The sequence below is a fragment of the Diceros bicornis genome, chromosome X, assembly GCF_020826845.1.
Source record: "Diceros bicornis minor isolate mBicDic1 chromosome X, mDicBic1.mat.cur, whole genome shotgun sequence".
NCBI lineage: Eukaryota > Metazoa > Chordata > Mammalia > Perissodactyla > Rhinocerotidae > Diceros > Diceros bicornis.
The window spans coordinates 93,975,019-93,996,046 of NC_080781.1; the positions used below are offsets into that span (position 1 = coordinate 93,975,019).

Consider the following 21,028-nt stretch of genomic DNA (forward strand, 5'->3'; position numbering starts at 1 on the left):
AAAAACAGAACAGGAGGAACACTTCAAAACTCATTTTACAAGGACAGCATTACCCTGATACTAAAACCAGATCAGGACACCACAAGAAAACAAAATTACAGGCCAATTTCCTTGATAAGCATAGCTGCAAAAATCATCAACAAAATGAAGCAAACTGAATTCAACAATACATTAAAAGGATCATACACCATGATAAATTGGGATTTATTCCAGGGATGCAAGAATAGTTCAACATCTGCAAATCAATGTGATACACCAAAACACATAACAAAATGAAGGATAAAAATCATATGGTCATCTCAATATATACAGAAAAGCATTTGACAAAATTCAACATCCATTTATGATAATACTGTCAACAAAGTGGGTACAGAAGGAATGTATCTCAAAATAATAAAGACAATATATGACAAGCCCACAGCTAACATCATACTCAACAGTGAAAAGCTGAAAGCTTTTCCTCTAGATCAGGAACAAGACAAGGATGCCCACTCTCATCACTTTTATTTAACACAGTATTGGAAGTTCTAGCCAGAGCAAGTAGGCAAGAAAAAGAAATAAAAGGCATCCAAATCAGAAAGGAAGAAGTAAAACTGTCTCTATTTGTAGATGACATAATATTATATATAGAAAACTGTAAAGACTCCACCAAAAAACTTTTACAACTAATAAATTCTGCAAAGTTGGAGGACAGAAAATCAACATGCAAAAATCTGTTGCGTTTCTATACACTAATAACAAACTATCAGAAAGAGAAATTAAGGAAACAATTTCATTTACAATTGCAGGAAAAACAGTAAAATACATAGGAATAAATTTAACCCAGGAAGTGAAAGACCTGTACACTGGAAACTATAAGACATTGATGAAAGAAATTGAAGAAGACCACAAGTAAATGGAAAAATATTCTTTGCTCATGGATTGAAAGAGTTAATATTGTTAAAATGTCCATACTACCCAAGGTAATCTACAGATACATGGCAATCCTTATCAAAATTTCAGTGGCCTTTTTCATAGAACTAGAACAAATAATCATAAAACTTGTATGGAGCCACAAAAGATCCAGAGTGGCCAAAGCAATCTTGAGAAAGAAGTACAAAGCTGAAGGCTTCATGCTTCCTGATTTCAAACTATATTACAAAGCTATAGTAATCAAAACAGTATGGTATTGGCATAAAAACGGACACACAGATCAGTGGAACAGAATAAAAAGCCCAAAAGCAAACCCATGCATATATAATCACTTAATTTACGACAAAGGAGCTAAGAATATACAATGGGGAGAGGGCAGTCTCTTCAATAAGTGCTGCTGGGAAAACTGGATGCAAAAGAATGAAACTGGATCGCCATCCTACACCATACACAAAAGTTAACTCAAAATGGATTAAAGACTTGAAGGTACTTGAAATCATAAAAAACTCCTAGAAGAAAACATAGATGGTAAGGTCCTTGACATCGATCTTGGCAATGACTTTTTGGATTTGACACCAAAAGCAAAGGCAACAAAAGCAAAAATAACAAGTGAGACTATGACAAACTAAAAAGCTTCTGCATGGCAAAGGACATCACTAACAAAATGAAAAGGCAACCTATAAAATGAGAGAAAATATTTGCAAATCATACATCTGATAAAGGGTTAATACCCAAAACTTATATATAAAGAACTCATACCATTCAACAGCAAAAAAACAAACAATCAATTAAAAAATGGGCAGAGAACCTGAATAGACATTCTTCCAAAGACATACAGATGGCCAACAGGTACATGAAAAGGTGTTCAACATCACTAATCATCAGGGAAATTCAAATCAAAATCACAATAAGATGTCACCTCACAGCTCTTAGATGGCTAGTATCAAAAAGATAAGGGAAGTCTTGTGCACTGTTGCTACAATCATAAATTGCTACAGCCACTGTGGAAAAAAGTATTGGGTTCCTCAAAAAATTAAAAATAGAACTACCATATGATCCAGCAATTCCACTTCTGGATATTTATCTGAAGGAAACAAGAACACTAACTTGAAAAGATATATGCACCCCCATGTTCTTTGCAGCATTACTTATAATAGTCAAGACATGGAAGCAGCCTATCAATTCATCAATGAATACATTAATACAGAAAATGTAGTACATATGTACAATGGCATATTATTCAGCCATAAAAAAGAAGAAAATCTCTCCATTTGTGACAACCTGAATAGATCTTGAGGGCATTATGCTAAGTGAAATAAGTCAGACAGAGAAAGACAAATACCATATGACCTCACTTATATGTGGAATCTGAAAAAAAAACAAACTCATAGGTAAGGAGAACAGATTGATGTTTGCCAGAGGCAGGGGATGGGGGATGGGTGAAATGGATGAAGGTGGTCAAAACGTACAAACTTCCAGTTATAAAATGAGTCATGGGATGTAATGTACAGAATGGTAACTATAACTAATAATACTGTATTGTATATTTGAAAGTTGCTAAGATAGTGGATCTTAAAATTATCATAAGAAAAAAATTTGTAACTGTGTGGTGATGACTAGACTTATTGCAGTGATCATTTCACAATATATACAAATATAGAATCATTACGTTGTATACCTGAAACTAATATAATGTTATATGTTAATTATATCTCAATACAAAAAATAAAGGAGTACAAAATTTAAAAAAAAATAATAAATTTTGCTATTTGTGACAGCATGGATGATGTTGAAAGCATTATGCTAAGTAAAATAAGTTAGAGAAAGACAAGTACTGTATGACCTCACTTATATGTGGAATCTAAAACAAACAAACTAAAAAAAAAAAATGAACTTATATAGAGAACAGATTGGTGGTTTCCAGAGGCAGAGGTGGGGGGAGGGTGAAATGGGTGAAGGGAGTCAAAAGGTACAAACTTCCAGTTATAAGATAAATAAGTCATGGGATGTAATATACAGCATAGTAACTATAGTTAATAACACTGTATTGTATATTTGAAAATTGCTAAGAGAGTGGATCTTAAAATTCCTCATCATAAGAAAAAAAATTTCTAACTATATGTGGTGATGAATGTCAACCAGACTTACTGTGCTGATCATTTTGCAATATATGCAAATATTGAACCATGTTGCACATCTGAAACTAATATAACCTTGTATGTCAATTATATCTCAGTAAAAAAAAATTTGCAAAAGATACATTTGATAAGAGACTATTCTCCAAAATATACAAAGAACTCCTAAAAATTACCATTAAGAAAACAAACATCCCCATTAAAAATAGGCCACGGGGCCGGACCAGTGGCATAGTGGTTAAGTTCGAGTACTCTGCTTCGGTGGCCCAGGATTCACAGGTTCAGATCCCGGGCGCAGACCTACGCACCACTCATCAAGCCATGCTGTGGCAGGCATCCCACATATAAAGTAGAGGAAGATGGGCACAGATGTTAGCCCACGGACAACTTTCCTCAGCAAAATGAGGAGTATTAGCAACAGATGTTAGCTCAGTGCTAATGTTTCTCACAAAAAAAATAAAATAAGGGGCCGCCCCATGGCTTAGCGGTTAAGTGCACATGCTCTGCTGCTGGCGGCCTGGGTTCAGATCCCAGGCGCACACCGACACACCGCTTCACCGGCCACGCCGAGGCCACGTCCCACATACAGCAACTAGAAGGATGTGCAACTATGACCTACAACTATCTACTGGGGCTTTGGGGAAAAAAAAAAAGGAGGAGGATTGGCAATAGATGTTAGCTCAGAGCCGGTCTTCCTCAGCAAAAAGAGGAGGATTAGCATGGATGTTAGCTCAGGGCTGATCTTCCTCACAAAAAATAAAATAAAATAAAATAAAATAAAATAAAATAAAATAAAATAAGACCAAAGACCTTAACAGACACCTCACCAAAGAAGATAAACTGATGGCAAATAAGCATATGAAAAGGAGCTCCACATCATATGTCATCAGAGAATTGCAAATTAAAACAAGGAGATACTATAACACACCTATTAGATTGGCCAAAATCTGGAAAATTGACAACACCAAATGATAGTGAGGATGTGGAGCAGCAGGAACTCTCTCATTCATTGCTACTGGGAATACAAAACAGTACAGCCACTTTGAAAGACAGTTTTGTGGTTTCTTACAAAACTAAACATATTCTTACCAAATAATCTAGCAATCATGCTCCCTGGTATTTACCTAAAGGAGATGAAAACTTATGTCCACATAAAAACCTACACACAAATATTTACAGCAGCTTTATTCACAATTGCCAAAACGTTGGAAACAACCAAGATATCCTTCAGTAGGTGAATGGACAAACTGTAGTAATCTAGACAGTGGAATATTATTCAGCACTAAAAAATAAATGAGCTATCAAGCCATGAAAAGACATAGAGAAACCTTAAATACTTGTTACTAAGTGAAAGAAGCAAATCTGAAAAGGCTATGTACTTTATGATTTCAACTATATGACATTCTGGAAAAGGCAAAACTACGGAGACAGTAAAAAGATCAGTGGTAGCCAGGAGTTGCAGGGCAGGGGAAGACTGAGCACAAAGTATTTTTAGGGCAGTGGAAATATTCTGCATAATACTACAATGACGGATACATGTTATTATACATTTGTCCAAACCCACAGAATGTACATCGAGTGAACACTAAGGTAAACTATGAACTTTCAGTGATTATGATGTGTCAATATAGGTTCATCAATTGTAACAAAAGTACCACTCTGGTGGGGGATGTTGAAAATGGGGGAGGCTATGTATGTGTGGAGGCGGGGGTATATGGAAATCTCTATAGCTTTTTCTTAAATTTACTGTGAACTTACAACTGCTCAAAAAAATGATAACTCATAGAATGGAAGAAAATATTTGCAAAACATATATCTGATAAGGGTCTAGTATCCAAAACACATAAAGAGCTCTTACAATTCAATAACAAAATGACAGCCCAATTAAAAAATGGACAAAGGACTTGAATAGACATTTTTCAAAGAAGTTATATACGCACATGGAAAGATATTCAACAGCATTATTAGAGAAAAGCAAAACAAAACCACAAAGAGATACCACTTCACATTCACTAGGCCGGCCATAATCAAAAAAACAGAAACTAACAAGTGTTGGTGAGGAGAGGAGAAATTGGAACCTTTGTACATTGTTGGTGGGGTAGTAAAATGGTGCAGCCACTGTGGAAAGTTTGGCACTTTCTCAAAAAGTTAAACATAGAATTACCCTATGACCCAGCAATTCCACTCCTAGTTATATGCTCAAAAGAATTGAAAACAGATGTTCTAAAATGATCTAAAATGACTGATAATTGCACACCTCTGAGATTATACTAAATACCATTGAACTGTTCACTTTGAATGTGTGAATTGTACATTATATGAATAATGTCTCAATATAGCTGTTTTACACACATACACACACACATACATATGGAATAAAGTACTAATATATGCTACAACATAAATGAACCTTGAAAACATTATGCTAAGTAAAAGAAGCCAGTCACAAGAGACCATGTATTATATGATTCCATTTATATGAAATGTTCAGAATAGGCAAATATAGAAAGATAAAATTTACATTAATGGTTGCCCAGGGCTTGAGGGAATGGGGGGTTGGGGTGGTTATAGCTAAAGGTTACAGGATTCCTTTTTGAGATGACAAAAATATTCTAAAATTGACTGTGGTGATGGTTCCACAACTCTGAATATACTAAAAACCATTGAATTGTATACTTCAAATGTGAATTATATCTCAATAAAGCTGTTTTTCCTAAAAAAAAAAATTAAAACAGATCACTAGGAGAAAAGGGGATTAGAACTGGGTTGAGCTAAGTTAAGGGCATCGACTATGGAAGCTCACTCACACATGGAACACTTGTGCCCCAGGATTCACCTCCTTTAGTCAACTAGAGGACAGGAGTGACAGTTCAGATCCAGGACTATGTGAATCACATGGGCAGCACAGGATTTTACTGCCTAAATATGTAGGATCTGTGTCTTCCATGATTTGCTGTGCACTTGCTGATGAAGAATGGCAATGCGAGTTTCTACAGATTAAGCCCACCTTTGCCACTCTGGTTTGGTGGCTACTGCCAGCATTTCCCTCACAGAAACCCTGGTAGCTTTATATTTCAACTGGTCATTAATAATTTGTTGAGGATAATCACAGTGCTTTTTCTCCTCTATTTCCTTGCTTCCAGGAAGATGGAGATTCTTCCCCAGGAAAGATTCCACATTTTGGTGGACATGCAAAATGCCCCCAGTGTCCTGATATAACATCTGGCAGGCCATGAACCAGCCTTCTTCAGAGCTAAGGCCCAGCCCCAGAATTACCCTGTCAGTGATGTGCAACAGTTTCAGCTACAAGAGGTGTAAAGAAAATGAAATGAGGAACAACAGCAGTACAATCAAATGGGACATACCATAGCAGATCAAGAGGGAAAATGACTACGTAGATTTTCTCAATTCTCTTTTCCAGCTGTGTATTTTGAAAAGAAAAAAGAAAAAAACCAAACAGATTCTTCTCCACTTTACTCTGTAGGAAATGAGGATGACTCACCTTTCATGAGTTTTCACTCCAACTTAACATTTCTCCCATCGTTTTCCTTTCCAATTTCTTTCAGAGCAGACAATCCACATCTTTAAACAGCATTAAAAATCTAAAGTCCCATAGTTTTATTTCAACCACTTTATTATTGTACTGGTTCCAGACCTTGGCTGCTTACCTAATCCCCTCCTCCACCCAATTACACGCAATTAACTTTCTATATTGTATCACTCAACTTCTCTGAGTAAAATCATTCAATGGCAGTACTTCGTATAGTGAGATGATGAAAGCAAGCAATACAGTTGGTCTAGTTTTGTTTTTGAAGAAAAGGATAGGGGCTGGCCCAGTGGCGCAAGCAGTTAAGTGCGTGCGCTCCGCTGCGGCGGCCCGGGGTTCGCCGGTTCAGATCCCCGGCTCGCAGCGCACTGACGCATTGCTTGGCAAGCCACGCTGTGGTGGCCTCCCATATAAAGTGGAGGAAGATGGGCACGGATGTTGGCCCTCGGCCAGTCTTCCTCAGCAAAAAGAGAAGGATTGGCAGATGTTAGCTCAAGGCTGATCTTCCTCACACAAAAAAAAAAGAAAAGAAAAGGATATTTTCTGAAAGTTACTGCCTGGTAGTATATGTGGAAAGTCACTCTGAGTTGTCAAAAGATATAGTTCTCCTGCATTCACCTTCCTGTTATCCTTAAAGTATATCTGGCACCAATCTGCCACTTCATTTATCTCCAGATTTTTTTCTCAGACCAGCTACAGCATGAAGATTCCAATCACAGGCATGGACAAAGGTAGCACCAGCATGAATTAGGAATGGCAATGTAAAATAATCCCCACAGAAAGACTACACATTGCTTAAGTTTATGGGCTCCGAGCGACCAACCATAAATAAAGGTTCCAAGCTCTGAGACTCAGAAATAGCAGTCTCCTTGAGGGAACACCCAGCTTTGGACTGAGTTGGGAGTTAATTTCTTATAATCACAGCCAAGGGACTAAAGAAGGCACAGTGAAACTGACTACCTCAGATGTAAGAAGAAGTTCCCTTATTCAAATTTGTAGATGACTATACTCTAGACCTAATAGAGAAAGTCTTTATCTTCTTCCTCATTAACAATAAGCAGATACTTTGTACTATTTTGGCAAGGGTACTACATTTATATAATATTAGAGAGAAGAGAATATTAACACAAATACTTAGAAGATACATAGAAACATAAGCAAATGTTGAATACTTTGAGTATTTACACCATGCACATATCAAGGGCCAGTGCATTCTAGGGGATAATTGAACAGTACTGCTCAAAAGAGAGTAGACAGGGAGGTATCAGCACTCCTTAAATTACTCCAGATGGAGTTAGAAAAGTTACTTGCATGATAGTCTAATGAAGGAAATTATGTGAAAAGAACATATCAGGTGTGGCAGTCATGGGAGAAGGCTCACAGATATAAAAAATGTGGCAATCTAATAGTGGCTGCTGATACTAAGGAGGATTTTAGATTTCATCCATAGTGAAATAGGAAGGGCCTTTAAGAGAATCACACGATCAAAAGGAAGACAATTTCTTCTTAAAGGAATCACTTTAAAGAGGGGGACCTGACAGGGGGACACTAAATTTGCTAGGAGAGTAATAAAGAATTTTTATTGTATTAACAAAAATAGATTTGGTGTTCAGTGTACTTTAATATGAATATATCATATTTGAACGACATGATTTTCTTATGGCCTAGAAGAAAAAGACTGATAAAGACTTAAGTGTAGACTGAACCTGAATAGGGGTCTGGAGAAGAGGCAGCTACTTCAAGCCAATAGTCCCTAGAACTGTCACCTGCACAGAGACCCCCCCAGTACTTCTCCAGTACAGGGCAGTGATGCCACTCACAGATTCTTGGTGATGATCTCAAAGGAGAACATGCACTGGGTCATATCAAAATTATTCCTAGCAAAAGAAATCTAACAAGAGGGAAGTGGAATAACATAGGCATCAAACAAAAAAAGTAAGGGCTCACAGTTGTTCATGACATTACAGTAGCTAGTTCAGACAAGTAAAGAATTGAAACTAGTAACAATAGCTAACATATGAATGCTTACTATGTGCCAGGCACTGTGCAAAGCATGTATTCTGTATCATTTAATCATCACCCCAACAACCTCATGAGATTACTATACCCATATTACAGACGAGGAAATTGAGGTTCACAGAAACACAGCTAGAAAGTGACAGAATTGGCATTTAAACCTAAGGTATCTGACTCGTAACTGGTGCTCTTAAATTGCCTCCAAATCTATAGTAAACTACCATTTAGGAGAGAATTAGATTACGACTTCCAGTTTTCTTGTTTTCTTTCGCCCCTGTTAACCACCCCATACACACACATACCCCTTCACATGGGTTTCCATTGGCACCACCACAGTTTACCAGATCTTCCATATTCTGGAAGACATCTTGATTTACTAAAAGGAACCAAGGCTCCTTGGAGAAATGGCTGATTCTCCAATGGCTGTGGCAGGGAATATACAAAATGAGCATCCTGTAGTACCAGAAAGTAATGAAGTACTCAAAAGACAAAACGATGGGGTCATGCCAAAGAACATAGGAACCAATGTGAAAGAGCTTCCAATGGACAAAGTTGGAACAATCTGAGAAACAAAATAAGTAATTCTTCCCTACAGAAGAAAGCTAAATGTTTTATGTAGATTCTCACCCTCCAAGAAGTAGAGTTTAATCTTCCCTAACACTTCATGAGTGTGGGCTGGACTTAGTGATCTCCCTTTAAAGAGTATAGAAAGCGGGGAAACTAACTTTACAGAGGAGAAACCTGGCAAACACTACCTTGGCCAGCTGATCAAGGCCCTGATATGATATGATAAGAATGGCATTTTACCTGTGTAGTCTTCCTCCCAAATACCCATAACCACATTCAAACCACAGGAAAGCATCAAATCCCAACTGAGGCACAGTCTACAAAATACCTAAATGGTACTCCTCAATACTGTCAAGGTCATCAAACCAAAGAAATTCTGAGAAACTATCAGAGTCAACAGGAGCCTAAGGAGACATGACAGCATGGTATCCTGAATTGGGTCCTAGAACAGAAAAAAACACTAGGTAAAATCTAAGGAAATCTAAATAAAGTATGGACTTTAGTTAACAATAATGTATCAGGAGTGGGGCCAAGAGGGCAGCATAGGAAGACCCTGAACTCACCTCCTCCCATGGACACACCGAATCTACACCTACATATAGAGCAATTACTCCTGAAGAAGAACAGAGAGCTGAACGAACAGCTTCTGCACAACAAACAACAGAGGGACCACATAGAGACCAGCAGGAGAGACGGAGACATGGTATCCACGGGAACCCCACCCCCCAGACAGCAACCTGCAGTAGGGAGGTATATCACTGAGGGGCCTCTGGGCAGCCTTGCCCGCACTCAGGCACAGTGAAAAAACAGTGGTTTAAAGGGCACCTAGACTACAGGCAAAGAAAATCTATTTACTAACCCTACAATATTCGCTAAATGTTGGCAGGGAACTGCTGGAACTCTCTCTAGGATCAGAAGCACAGCAAGTGCTATTTTCTGCATTCCCCCTCCACCACGATAGTGTGGGTGAGAGCACAGTCCAGGTACTCTAGCCAGCCTGCCAAGGCCGCCCCAGCATGTCCCAGGCCCCCAGCCCATGCCTGCTCCAGCTGTCCCACCAGGGCATCTCTGACATAAACAGTTCTGGGACCCCCTCAGCCCATGCCTGCTCAAGCTCCAGCTCTCCTGCCAGGGCAGGCCTGGCACAGCATACCACGGGATCCCTGGCCTGTGCCCACTCCAGCTCGTCATCCTACCAAGGTGGCCTCAGTGTGGCACATCCTGAGAGCCCACCCCCAGCCAGGGCCCACTCCAGCTTCAGTCGTCCCATCAGGCGGCCACAGCACATTGTGCCCTGGGACCTCCCTGGCTAGCACCCACCCTGGCTCAAGCTATCCCACCAGGGCAGCCCCAGGACCGCGGCCAACACCTGCACAAGCTCCAGCTGTACTGCCTGGGCAGCCCTGGACCTCTGGCCTTCTCCCACTCTAGTTCCACCTGTCCCACCAAGGCAGCCCAGATGCAGCACACCCCTGGACCCCTCCAGGCCCATGCCCACTGCCACTCCAGCCAGCCTGCTAAAGCCACCTGACACATGCAGGGGACACTCCTACACAAGACCACTCCCTCAAGACAGGAAGAGGTAGCCGTTTCATCTAATTCATAGACACAAACACAGAAAGTCAAACAAAATTAAGAGACAAAGGAATACGTTCCAAACAAAAGAACAAGATGAAACCCCAGGAAAAAGCCCTAATGAAATGGACATAAGTAATTTACCTGATAAAGAGTTCAAAGTAGGGCCAGCCCCGTGGCTTAGCAGTTAAGCGCGCGCGTTCCGCTGCTGGCGGCCCGGGTTCGGATCCCGGGCGCGCACCAATGCACTGCTTCTCCGGCCATGCTGAGGGTGCGTCCCACATACAGCAACTAGAAGGATGTGCAACTATGATATACAACTATCTACTGGGGTTTTGGGGGACAAAATAAATAAATAAAATTATAAAAAAAAAAGTTCAAAGTAATGGTAATAAAGAAGCTCATCAAACTTGGGAGAAGAGTGAAGGAACATAGTGAGAACTTTAACAAAGAGATAGAAAATGTAAGAAAAAAACAATCAGAGCTGAAGAATACAATAACTGATATGTGATATCTAAAAAACAAAACAAATGAATGAACAAAACAGAAACAGACTCATAAATACAGGAAATAAACTGGTGGTTCTCAGAGGGAGGAGGAGTTGGGGGGGCGGGCAAAATAGGTGAAGGGGATTAAGAGGTACAAACTTCCAGTTAAAAGTCATGGGGATTTAATGCACGGCATAGGGAACACAGTAAATAATATTGTAATAACTTTGTATGGTGACAGATGGTAACTAGACTTATTGTGGTGATCATTTTGTGATGTATAAAAATATCAAATCACTATGATGTACACCTGAAACTAATAGGATATTGTATGTCAATTATATTTCAATAACAAAAAAATAATAATGTATCAGCATTCGTTCATTAATTCTAACAAATGTACCATACTAATCTAACATGTTGATAAAAGGGATAACTGTGTGCAGGGCAGAGGGTGGGTAGATATTAGAACTCTATACTATCTTTGCAACTTCTTGGTAAATCTAAAATTATTCTAAAATACAGAGTGCATTTTTAAAAATAACAAAACCTGGAAAAAGAAGAACAAGAGTCAAATCCCGGCTTTTATCCTTACTAACTGTGTAACCTTGTACAAGTCACTATCTGAGCTTTGGTATCCCTGTTTTTAAAATAGAATACTATTTTTTTTAGTGACATCTGCAAGTTGGCAGACTAGGAAGCCCCAAGCCCTCCTTCCCCTACCCACATTAATATTTAAAAAAACAAGTAGGGATTGGCCAAAATAACTTTATAGGAGGTCTGGAAAACAGTGTACAGTAACCAAGTGATTGCTTCATCAAGAAAAAGCCACACAGAAAATGGTAGGAAATTCTGTGGCATTTTTACTTACCTGTACCCCACTCCTCCTTCTCCGGCAGTGCATCGCAGCCCAGTCTGGGGGAAGCAGTGGCCAAGCTGCCAATTCCCTCCCCCTAACTGGAGAGAGGAAGGTGGACCTTTTTTGCAATGTTCGAATCTGTCTAGAGGCTGCCTGAGGCACTGGCCTCTGTTTCACCTAACTTGGAGTTCAGACAGAGAAAACTGGCATAGCTTGGATCTCAGGCTAGGAAACGTCACAGGAAATCACAGACACTGCTTGTGAAAGCTGCAGGGGGACTACAGCCTCACAATACCTGGGGCAAGAGATAAGAGGTAGAGAAACACAATAGAACATCAAAGGCCCCCAGAAGGAGAGTTGAGACTCTTCAGGAAATTAAGACACTTAAAAATAGATGTGTATATAGCTGAATTAAAAAAAGCACGATATATGCCTAGATAAGATAAGCATATATCTATATGCCTAGATAAGATATATGCCTAGAAAAGGTCTAAGAAAACTTTAAGTCTTCACGAGGCTGATCCCAAGGCTCAGAGCAAGCCCTGCTAATTCCTCAGCACAGAGCCTATCTGCGAGGCTGTTTTTTCAAATGCACAATTTTCAATAAAAAAATCACAAACACAAAGTAAACAAAGAAACAGGAAAATACACCACATTCAAAGGAAGAAAATAAAGTGCCAGAAACTGTCCCTGAAAAAACATAGGCATCCAAAGTACTAGACAAACACTAAAACAACTATCTTAAATAGCTAAAAGAAAACACAAAGAACTAAAGGAATGAGGAAAAGAATATATTTAAAAGATGAGAATATCAACAAAGAGATAAAAATATAAAAAGGAACCAAACAGAAATTCTAGAGTTGAAAATATAGTAACCAAAATGAAATATTCACCAGAGGACTTCAACAGTAGACTCAAACAGGAAGAAAGATAGTGAAGCTGAAGACAAATCATTTGAAGTTATCAAAGTCTGAGGTGCAAAAAAGAATGAAGAAAAATGGACAGAGATTAAGAGACTTATGGGACACCATCATGCAATATATGCATTATGGGAGTCTCAGAAGGTTAAGAGAGAAAGAAAGGGGCAGAGAGGTTATTTGAACAAATAATGGCTGAAAACTTCCCAAGTTTGAGGAAAAACACAAATTCACAAGTCCAAGAATCTCAACGAACTCTAAGTAAGATAAATCCAAAGAGGCCTACAACGAGATACATTATACTCAAACTGTAAACAGCCAAAGTGAGAATTTGAAAAGAGCAAGATAAAAGTGACACTTCATGTACAAGGGATCCTCAATAACATTAGCAGTGAATTTCTCAGTGGAAATCTCAGAGATCAGAAGGAATGAGATAATACATTTATAGGGCTGAAAAAAAAATGTCAACCAAGAATTCTCTATCTGGCAAAACTGTCCTTCAGAAATGAAGGAGAAATTAAGATACTCTCAGATAAACAATATTCAATATCACAAAGGAAATTTTACCCACATAATTAGGGAAAATAAATAAATAAAAGCCATCCAAATTGAAAAAGAAGAAGTAAAATTACCTCTGTTTGCAGATGATCTCAATACACTAAATATTCCCTCTCCAAAAACCCATTATAACTAATAAATGAATTCAACAAATTTTGGGGATATAAAATTAACACACAAAAATCAGTTGCACTTCCATACACTAACAATGAACAATTGGTAAAGGAAATTAAGAAAACAATTCCATTTATAACAGCACCAAAAAGAATAAGCAAAGGTAACAAAAGCAAAAATAAACAAGTGGGACTACATCGAACTAAAAAGCTTCTGCACAGCAAAGGAAACCATCAACCAAATGAAAAGGCAACCTACTGAAATGGAGAAAATGTTTTCAAATTATGTATCTGATAAGGGGTTAATAGCCAAAAGAATTCTTTATATAAAAGAACCTGTAAAACTCAATAGCAAAACAACAAATAATCTGATTAAAAAATGGGGGGAGGATCTGAATAAACATTTTTCCAAAGAAGACATAGAGACTGCCAACAAACAGGTACATGAAAAGGTGCTCAACATCACTAATCATCAGGGAAATTCAAATAAAAACCACAATGAGATATCCTATCACCTCACACCTGTTAGAATGTCTATTATCAAAAAGATAAGAAACAACAAGTGTTGGCAAGGATATGGAGAATAGGGAACCCTTGTGCACTGTTGGTGAGAATGTAAATGAATTATTGTAGCCACTATGGAAAATAGTATGGAGGTTCCTCAAAAAATTAAAAATAGGGGGCCGGCCCGGTGGCGCAAGCGGTTGGGTGCGCGCGCTCCGCTGCGGCGGCCCGGGGTTCGTTGGTTCGGATCCCGGGCGCGCACCGACGCACTGCTTGGCGGGCCATGCTGTGGCGGTGTCCCATGTAAAGTGGAGGAAGATGGGCACAGATGTTAGCCCAGGGCCGTCTTCCTCAGCAAAAAAAAGAGGAGGATTGGCGGATGTTAGCACAGGGCTGATCTCCTCACAAAAAAAAAAAAAAAATTAAAAATAGAACTATCATACAATCCAGCAATTCCACTTCGTGGTATTTTTCCAAAGGAAACAAAAACACTAACTCATAAGATATATGCACCCTCATGTTCACTGCAGCATTATTTACAATAGCCAAGACATGGAAGCAACCTAAGTGTCCATGGATGGATGAATGGATAAAGAAAATGTGGCATATATATACAATGGAATATTATTCAGCCATTAAAAAGAAAATCTTGTCATTTTCAACAACACGGATGGACCCTGAGGGCATTTTGCTAAGTGAAATAAGTCAGATAGAAAAAGACAAATACCATATGATCTCAATTATATGTGGAATCTGAAAAAAAAACAAAAAAAAGAACTCATAGGTACAGAAAACAGACGGGTGGTTGCCAGAGGCAGGGGGTGAGGGGGTGGGCAAAATGGGTGAATGTGCTCAAAATGTACAAATTTCCAGTTATAAGATAAATAAGTCCTGAGGACATAATGTACAGCATGGTGACTATAGTTAATAATACTGTATCGTATACTTGCAAGTTGCTAAGTAAATCTTAAAAGTTCTCATCACAAGAATAAAAAGTTATAACCATGTGTGGTGATGGATGTTAACTAGACTTATTGTGGATCATTTCACAATACATACAAATATCAAATCATTATGTTGTACACCTAAAACTAATATAGTGCTATATGTCAATTATATCTGAATAAAATATATATATATATATAAAAACGAAGAATAAAATACTCAGAAATAAACTTAACCAAGGAGGTGAAAGACTTTTACACTGAAAACTACAAAAGGTTGCTGACAGAAATCAAGGAATTCACAAATAAACGGAAAGACATCCCATGTTCATTAGTTATAAGATTCAATATTGTTATGATGTCAATACCACCAAATGTGATCTACAAATTCAAAGCAATCCCTATTAAAATTCTAACGACATTTTTGCAAAAACAGAAAAATCCATTCTAAAATTCATATGGAATCTCAAGGGATTCTGAACACTCACAAAAAAGAACAAAGTTAGAGGTCTCATACTTCCTAATTTCAAAACTTACTACAAAGCTACAATAATCAAAACAGTGTGGTACTGGCATAAAGACACACATACAGATCAATGGAATAGAATAGACAGCCTAGAAATAACACCTCACATATATGGCCAAACGATTTTCAACAAGGGTGCCAAGACCATTCAATAGGGAAAGGACAGTCTTTTCAACAAACGGTGCTGGGAAAACTGGATATCCACAAGCAAAAGGAAGAAGTTGGACCCTTACCCTAAACCATATACAAAAATTAACTCAAACTGGATCAAAGACCTAAATCTCAGAGCTAAACCTATAAAACTCTTAGAAGAAAACCTAGGAGGAAAGTTTCATGACACTCGATTTGGCAAAGATTTCTTGGATATGACACCAAACACACAGGTAACAAATAAAAAAATAGGTAAATTGGACTCCATCAGAATTAAAAACTTGTGCATCAAAGGACACTATCAACAGAGCAAAAAGGCAACGCAGAGAATAGGAAAAATATCCACAAATCATATATCTGATAAGGGGTTAGTATCCAGAATATATAAAAAACTCCTACAACTCAACAACAAAAAACAAACAGCCCAATTAAAAAATAGGAAAAGGACTTAAATAGGCGTTTCTCCAAAGGAGATATATGTATGGCCAGTAAGCACATGAAAAGATGTTCGACCTCACTAATCATTAGGTGTGAGATAATAGAAAACATATATATTGTTCTTTGCCCCTGGTTCCTGGCACAGAGGTCCTAAAATTCATGTAATTCCCTAAGTGATAAGAGCACTGGGAGCATCTCATGTTCTAATATTTGGTCTTTAACCCTGCCCCTGACACAGGGCTCCTAAAACCCTTGTAAATTCCTAAGTGATTAAGAGCATTAGGAGCATCTTTTGTTCTAACGAGGTAACTCTGGGTGGGCTCCCGGATGGGGGTTGGTCACCAGAATGACCAAACCATGATTAGAAGCTTGGAATGTTCAGCCCCACCCCACCATCCTCCAGAGAGGGGAGAGGGGCTGGAAATCGAGTTAATTATTGATCATGCCTATGTGATGACGACTCCACAAAAAACTCCAAATGTAGGGCATTCAGAGAGCTTCCAGGTGGGTGAACACATCCATGTACCGGGAGGGTGATACACCCCAAATCCACGGGGACAGAAGCTCCTGCACTTGAGACCCTCCCAGACCTCACCCTATGTATCTCTTCATCTGGCCGTTCATCTGTATCATTTCTCGCATCCTTTAACAAACTGGGAAATGTAAGTAACTGTCTTCCTGAGTTCTGTGGGCCACTCTAAGAAATTAATTGAACCCGAGGAGGGGGTCATTGGAACCTCTGATTCATAGCCAATCAGTGAGAAGCACAGAAGACAACCTGGACTTGCAACTGGCATCTGAAGTAGGATGCAGGCAGTCTTGTGGCAGAGCCTGTAACCTGTGGGATCTGATGCTATCTCCAAGTAGATAGTGGCAGAATTGAGTTCAAGTGTAGGATACCCAGCAGGTGTCACAGAGAATTGCTTATTGTGGGGAAAAACCCCCACACGTTTGGTGACCAGAATTGTCAGTAGTGAAGTGCTCTGTGTGAAAGTAAAGGAGACACACAGGAGAGGAGAATGGTAGGTTTTTCCAACACAGTAGGGAAATGCAAATCAAAACCACAATGGAACACCACTTCACCCCATTAGGGTGGCTATCATAAAGAAAAAAACAACAGAAAATAACAACTGTTGGTGAGGATGAAATGGGAACCCTTGTGCATCGCTGGTGGGAATATAAAATGGTGCAGCCACTGTGGAAAATGGTAAGGCGGTTCCTCAAAAACTTAAACATAGAATTACGACACGATCTAGCAATTCCATTTCTGGGTATATACCCAAAATAATTGAAAGCAGGGACTCAAACAGGTATTTGTACACCCATGTTCATAGCAGCATTATTCACAATAGCCAAAGGTGGAAGGAACCCAAGTGTCCATCAACGGATGAATGGATAAACAAAATGTGTTTGTTTGTATACATACAACAGAATACTAATCAGCCTTAAAAAGGAAGGACATTCTTTTTTTTTTTTTATAATTTTATTTATTTGTTTATTCCCCCAAAGCCCCAGTAGATAGCTGTATGTCACAGCTGCACATCTTTCTAGTTGCTGTATGTGGGACACGGCCTCAGCATGGCTGGAGAAGCAGTGCATCGGTGCACGCCCGGGACCCGAACCCAGGCCACCAGCAGCGGAGCACGCGCACTTAAGCGCTAAGCCACGGGGCCGGCCCAGGAAGGAAATTCTGACACATGCTACAACATGGATGAAACTTGAAGACATTAGGCTAAGTGAAACAAGCCAGTCACAAAAGGAAAAAGACTGTTATGACTCCACTTACATGAGGTACCTAGAGTGGTCAACTTCATAGAGACAGAAAGTAGAATGATGGTTGCCAGGGTCTGGAGGGAGAAAAGAATGGGGAATTAGTGTTTAATGGGCATGGAGTTTCAGTTTGGGAAAATAAAAAAGTTCTAGAGATGGATAGATGATGGTTGCACAATGTGAATATACTTAATGCCACTGAATTGTACACTTAACAATGGTTAAAATGGTAAATTTTATGTTATGTGTATTTCACTAGAACAAAAAAAAATAGCAGGGCCGGCCCCGTGGCTCAGCGGTTAAGTGTGTGCGCTCCGCTGCTGGCAGCCCGGGTTCAGATCCCGCGCGCGCACTGACGCACCGCTTCTCTGGCCACGCTGAGGCCGCGTCCCACATACAGCAACTAGATGGACGTGCAGCTATAACATACAACTATCTACTGGGGCTTTGGGGGGAAAAAATAAATAAATAAAATCTTTAAAAAAAAAATAGCAAACTAAAACTATCTCTGAGGTTTTATAAGAATCAAGTAAGATCTATGTAGAAAAGCTTTGTAATCTATATGGCTCTTCACAAACATTAGCTCTTTTTAGTCATTATCACCCTGTTTACCCCAACCTGATCCCATTACCCACATGCTCTACCCAGCTATGCTCACCCAGCAGTATACTGTTGGAGTTCAAGTGCTGTCCAATGATATCCACCTCCATTTTGCTAAATCCTGGATTTCATGTGCCAAGGCAACAGTGTCCCATAGTTCTGGTTCTGAAACAGAGCAAGCCTCCAAATAGATATAAGTTTTAGACAAGCCTGGTGGATTCTAGGGAAAAAAACTCAGGGACTTTCTCCTCTTTACTCAGTTTTCCCCAAAGCTTGGCTTGGAAGCAGTCCCCACTCAGCAACAGGAGGTCACCATGGCATTGCCAAGAACAAAGTAAATATTCCTCCACTTCAGTTGACCACCTAACTCCCTGGCTTGCTACCCAGCAACATATCTCATAAGGCATATCTCTTTGAGCAGGTGAACAATCCTGAAATTTCTTTGAAGGAAGAGGATTCTGGGGAAGGAAATGTATTCATTAAGCATGAATTGAGAACAAAAATAGTTAGATAAGAAAAAAAAATGAAAATGAAAATCACAAGACTAGAATGACCAGCTGTGATGGATTGGACAACTCTCTGTAACCTCAGAGTTGAACCCTCACATATTCCCAGAAAGCATAGATATTGCTGCAGAACCAGTGTGATAATGCAGTAGTGCAAAAGTTAGGAATGGTGTTTCTTTCTGCAAAGCAAGCCACTTGGTACCTACACCCAGATACTGACCAGGATCTGTGTCAGCATTCAGGTGCTCTCTGAGAGACCCAAGTTTCCTTAGCTCTTTTAGGCGCTGCTCATTGAGGACTTCTCCTAACATAGGTAATGCTACAGTGCCATCTGGAATCTTTCTCATGCAATATGTCTATCCAGGAGTTGCTGCCTTTCCAGATATTCCCTGGAGGACCAATGAGGGATTTCATTCCATGACTCTTTGAGGAGCTTTAAATGTGGGTCAAACATGAAGTAGTACTTACCTGGCCTTGGAAGTTTGACTTTCTACGGCCAGCAGAAAGAACCCGAGTCTCTATGCTCTCACAATCTTGAACATCTTTGCTTGCTTCACTTGTACCTTATCCAAGATTCTTAACATCATCAACAAGATAGGATAAGAACTCAGGACTTTTCCACAAAACTTTCTGCCAATGCCCCACAAATCTTAACTGTGGTTTCCCAAATTCTTTGATTCTCCATTATGTACCCTTTCTCTTTTGCTCAAACCCCCCAAAATAACACTTATTCTATATATTTAGCCCCATTTGTGTAGAAATGCATCTTTCCTAGTTCTCCCCCTACCTCTTCATACTGCACCTATATCGTTGTGTTAACTGAGCCTCAGTCAGAATACCTACAACAGCATCCAATGTCCCACCTTCTGTCTTCATTTTTCTATAACCCAGAGGCAAAAGAAATGTGTCACTCTGGGAGCATTGCAGTGACAGGAAGACTCTCGTGGACAACAGGCACTGAGGCAGGGGTCACTAGCACATGGCCTATAAACGAAACACAAATGTTGAAAAGCAAAAGCTTAGGAAATATCCCTCCCACACATCTCCTCTTTTATAACTAGTAGAATAGGGCTGGTTGATGAAGTGATAGAACCAACAACCCATTCTCCACAGACGGCTGATGGCAGCAGAACAGGCCAGGTTAAGTGCCTCAACCCATTCTTGAGTGGTTCATTACTATTAGTCATTGACCCACCATCACCAGGTCACACGCTCTCAGTTCTTTTCCAAAAATGGTAATAAAGTATATTGAGCTATCCATATTCTCTCAGTTATACTGGAAGGCAGAAAATACAGCAGTTAAGCATTCAGCCTCTGGAGCCAAAGCAACCTGAGTTCAAACCATGCTTTAGCTGCTTGCTGTGTCCCACCGGTCAATGATGTTTTCGGATACCCTGCCTGCCAATGTCCTCCGCCGCCCCACCGCCTCACCACCGCCAAACACACGGAGCCCAGGGGCTATGCGAAAGCAGCCAGGCACGTCTCCCTTTACCTCCCCATCTCCTCCGCTATGCCGGCGCCTTCACGTCGAGAGCCCCTCACTCTCTCAAGCTGCCGCGACCCTCTTTCCGCATCTCACTCCGTACACTCACAGCTTCTACAAAATGATAATCCCCACGCTGGTGGGCGGGGCCAAGTATTCCCCTCCCCTAACAGGGCGGGATTAAAATGAAAGTACCGGTTGTTAGCAAACGACTTCCCTTACCATGGTAAAACCGCTACCGCCATCTTTATTGAGGCCGACGATTACTTGTTAGCCTAAAAAAATGAATAAGGAATTCTACAAACTAAAATCCTTCAAATGAGCCTGGGGCCGCCGGAATCCGGCTCCGAAAGGAGCTACAGCCCAGCCAGAGTGGGTTAGCGCTCTCGTGGACATAACGCGCGCCTGCTGCTGACGGAA

General features: G+C 39.8%; 1 long non-coding RNA gene across 6 annotated transcripts in view; it reads right to left on the bottom strand.

The window, feature by feature from the left end:
* The window catches only part of LOC131401227 (uncharacterized), a 65,436-nt gene extending 44,425 nt beyond the window's left edge, over positions 1–21,011 (bottom strand). For 5 of the 6 annotated variants that reach the window (XR_009217610.1, XR_009217607.1, XR_009217608.1 and 2 more), the window contains exons 1-4: positions 20,831–21,011; positions 20,618–20,722; positions 18,678–20,109; positions 18,036–18,096 (exon numbers count right to left, since the gene is read on the bottom strand). This is a non-coding gene — a long non-coding RNA (uncharacterized LOC131401227). The remainder of the gene's footprint in view (positions 1–18,035; positions 18,097–18,677; positions 20,110–20,617; positions 20,723–20,830) is intronic. The other variant, XR_009217609.1, reaches the window with a different exon arrangement.
* Between the last annotated feature and the right edge of the window lie 17 nt (positions 21,012–21,028).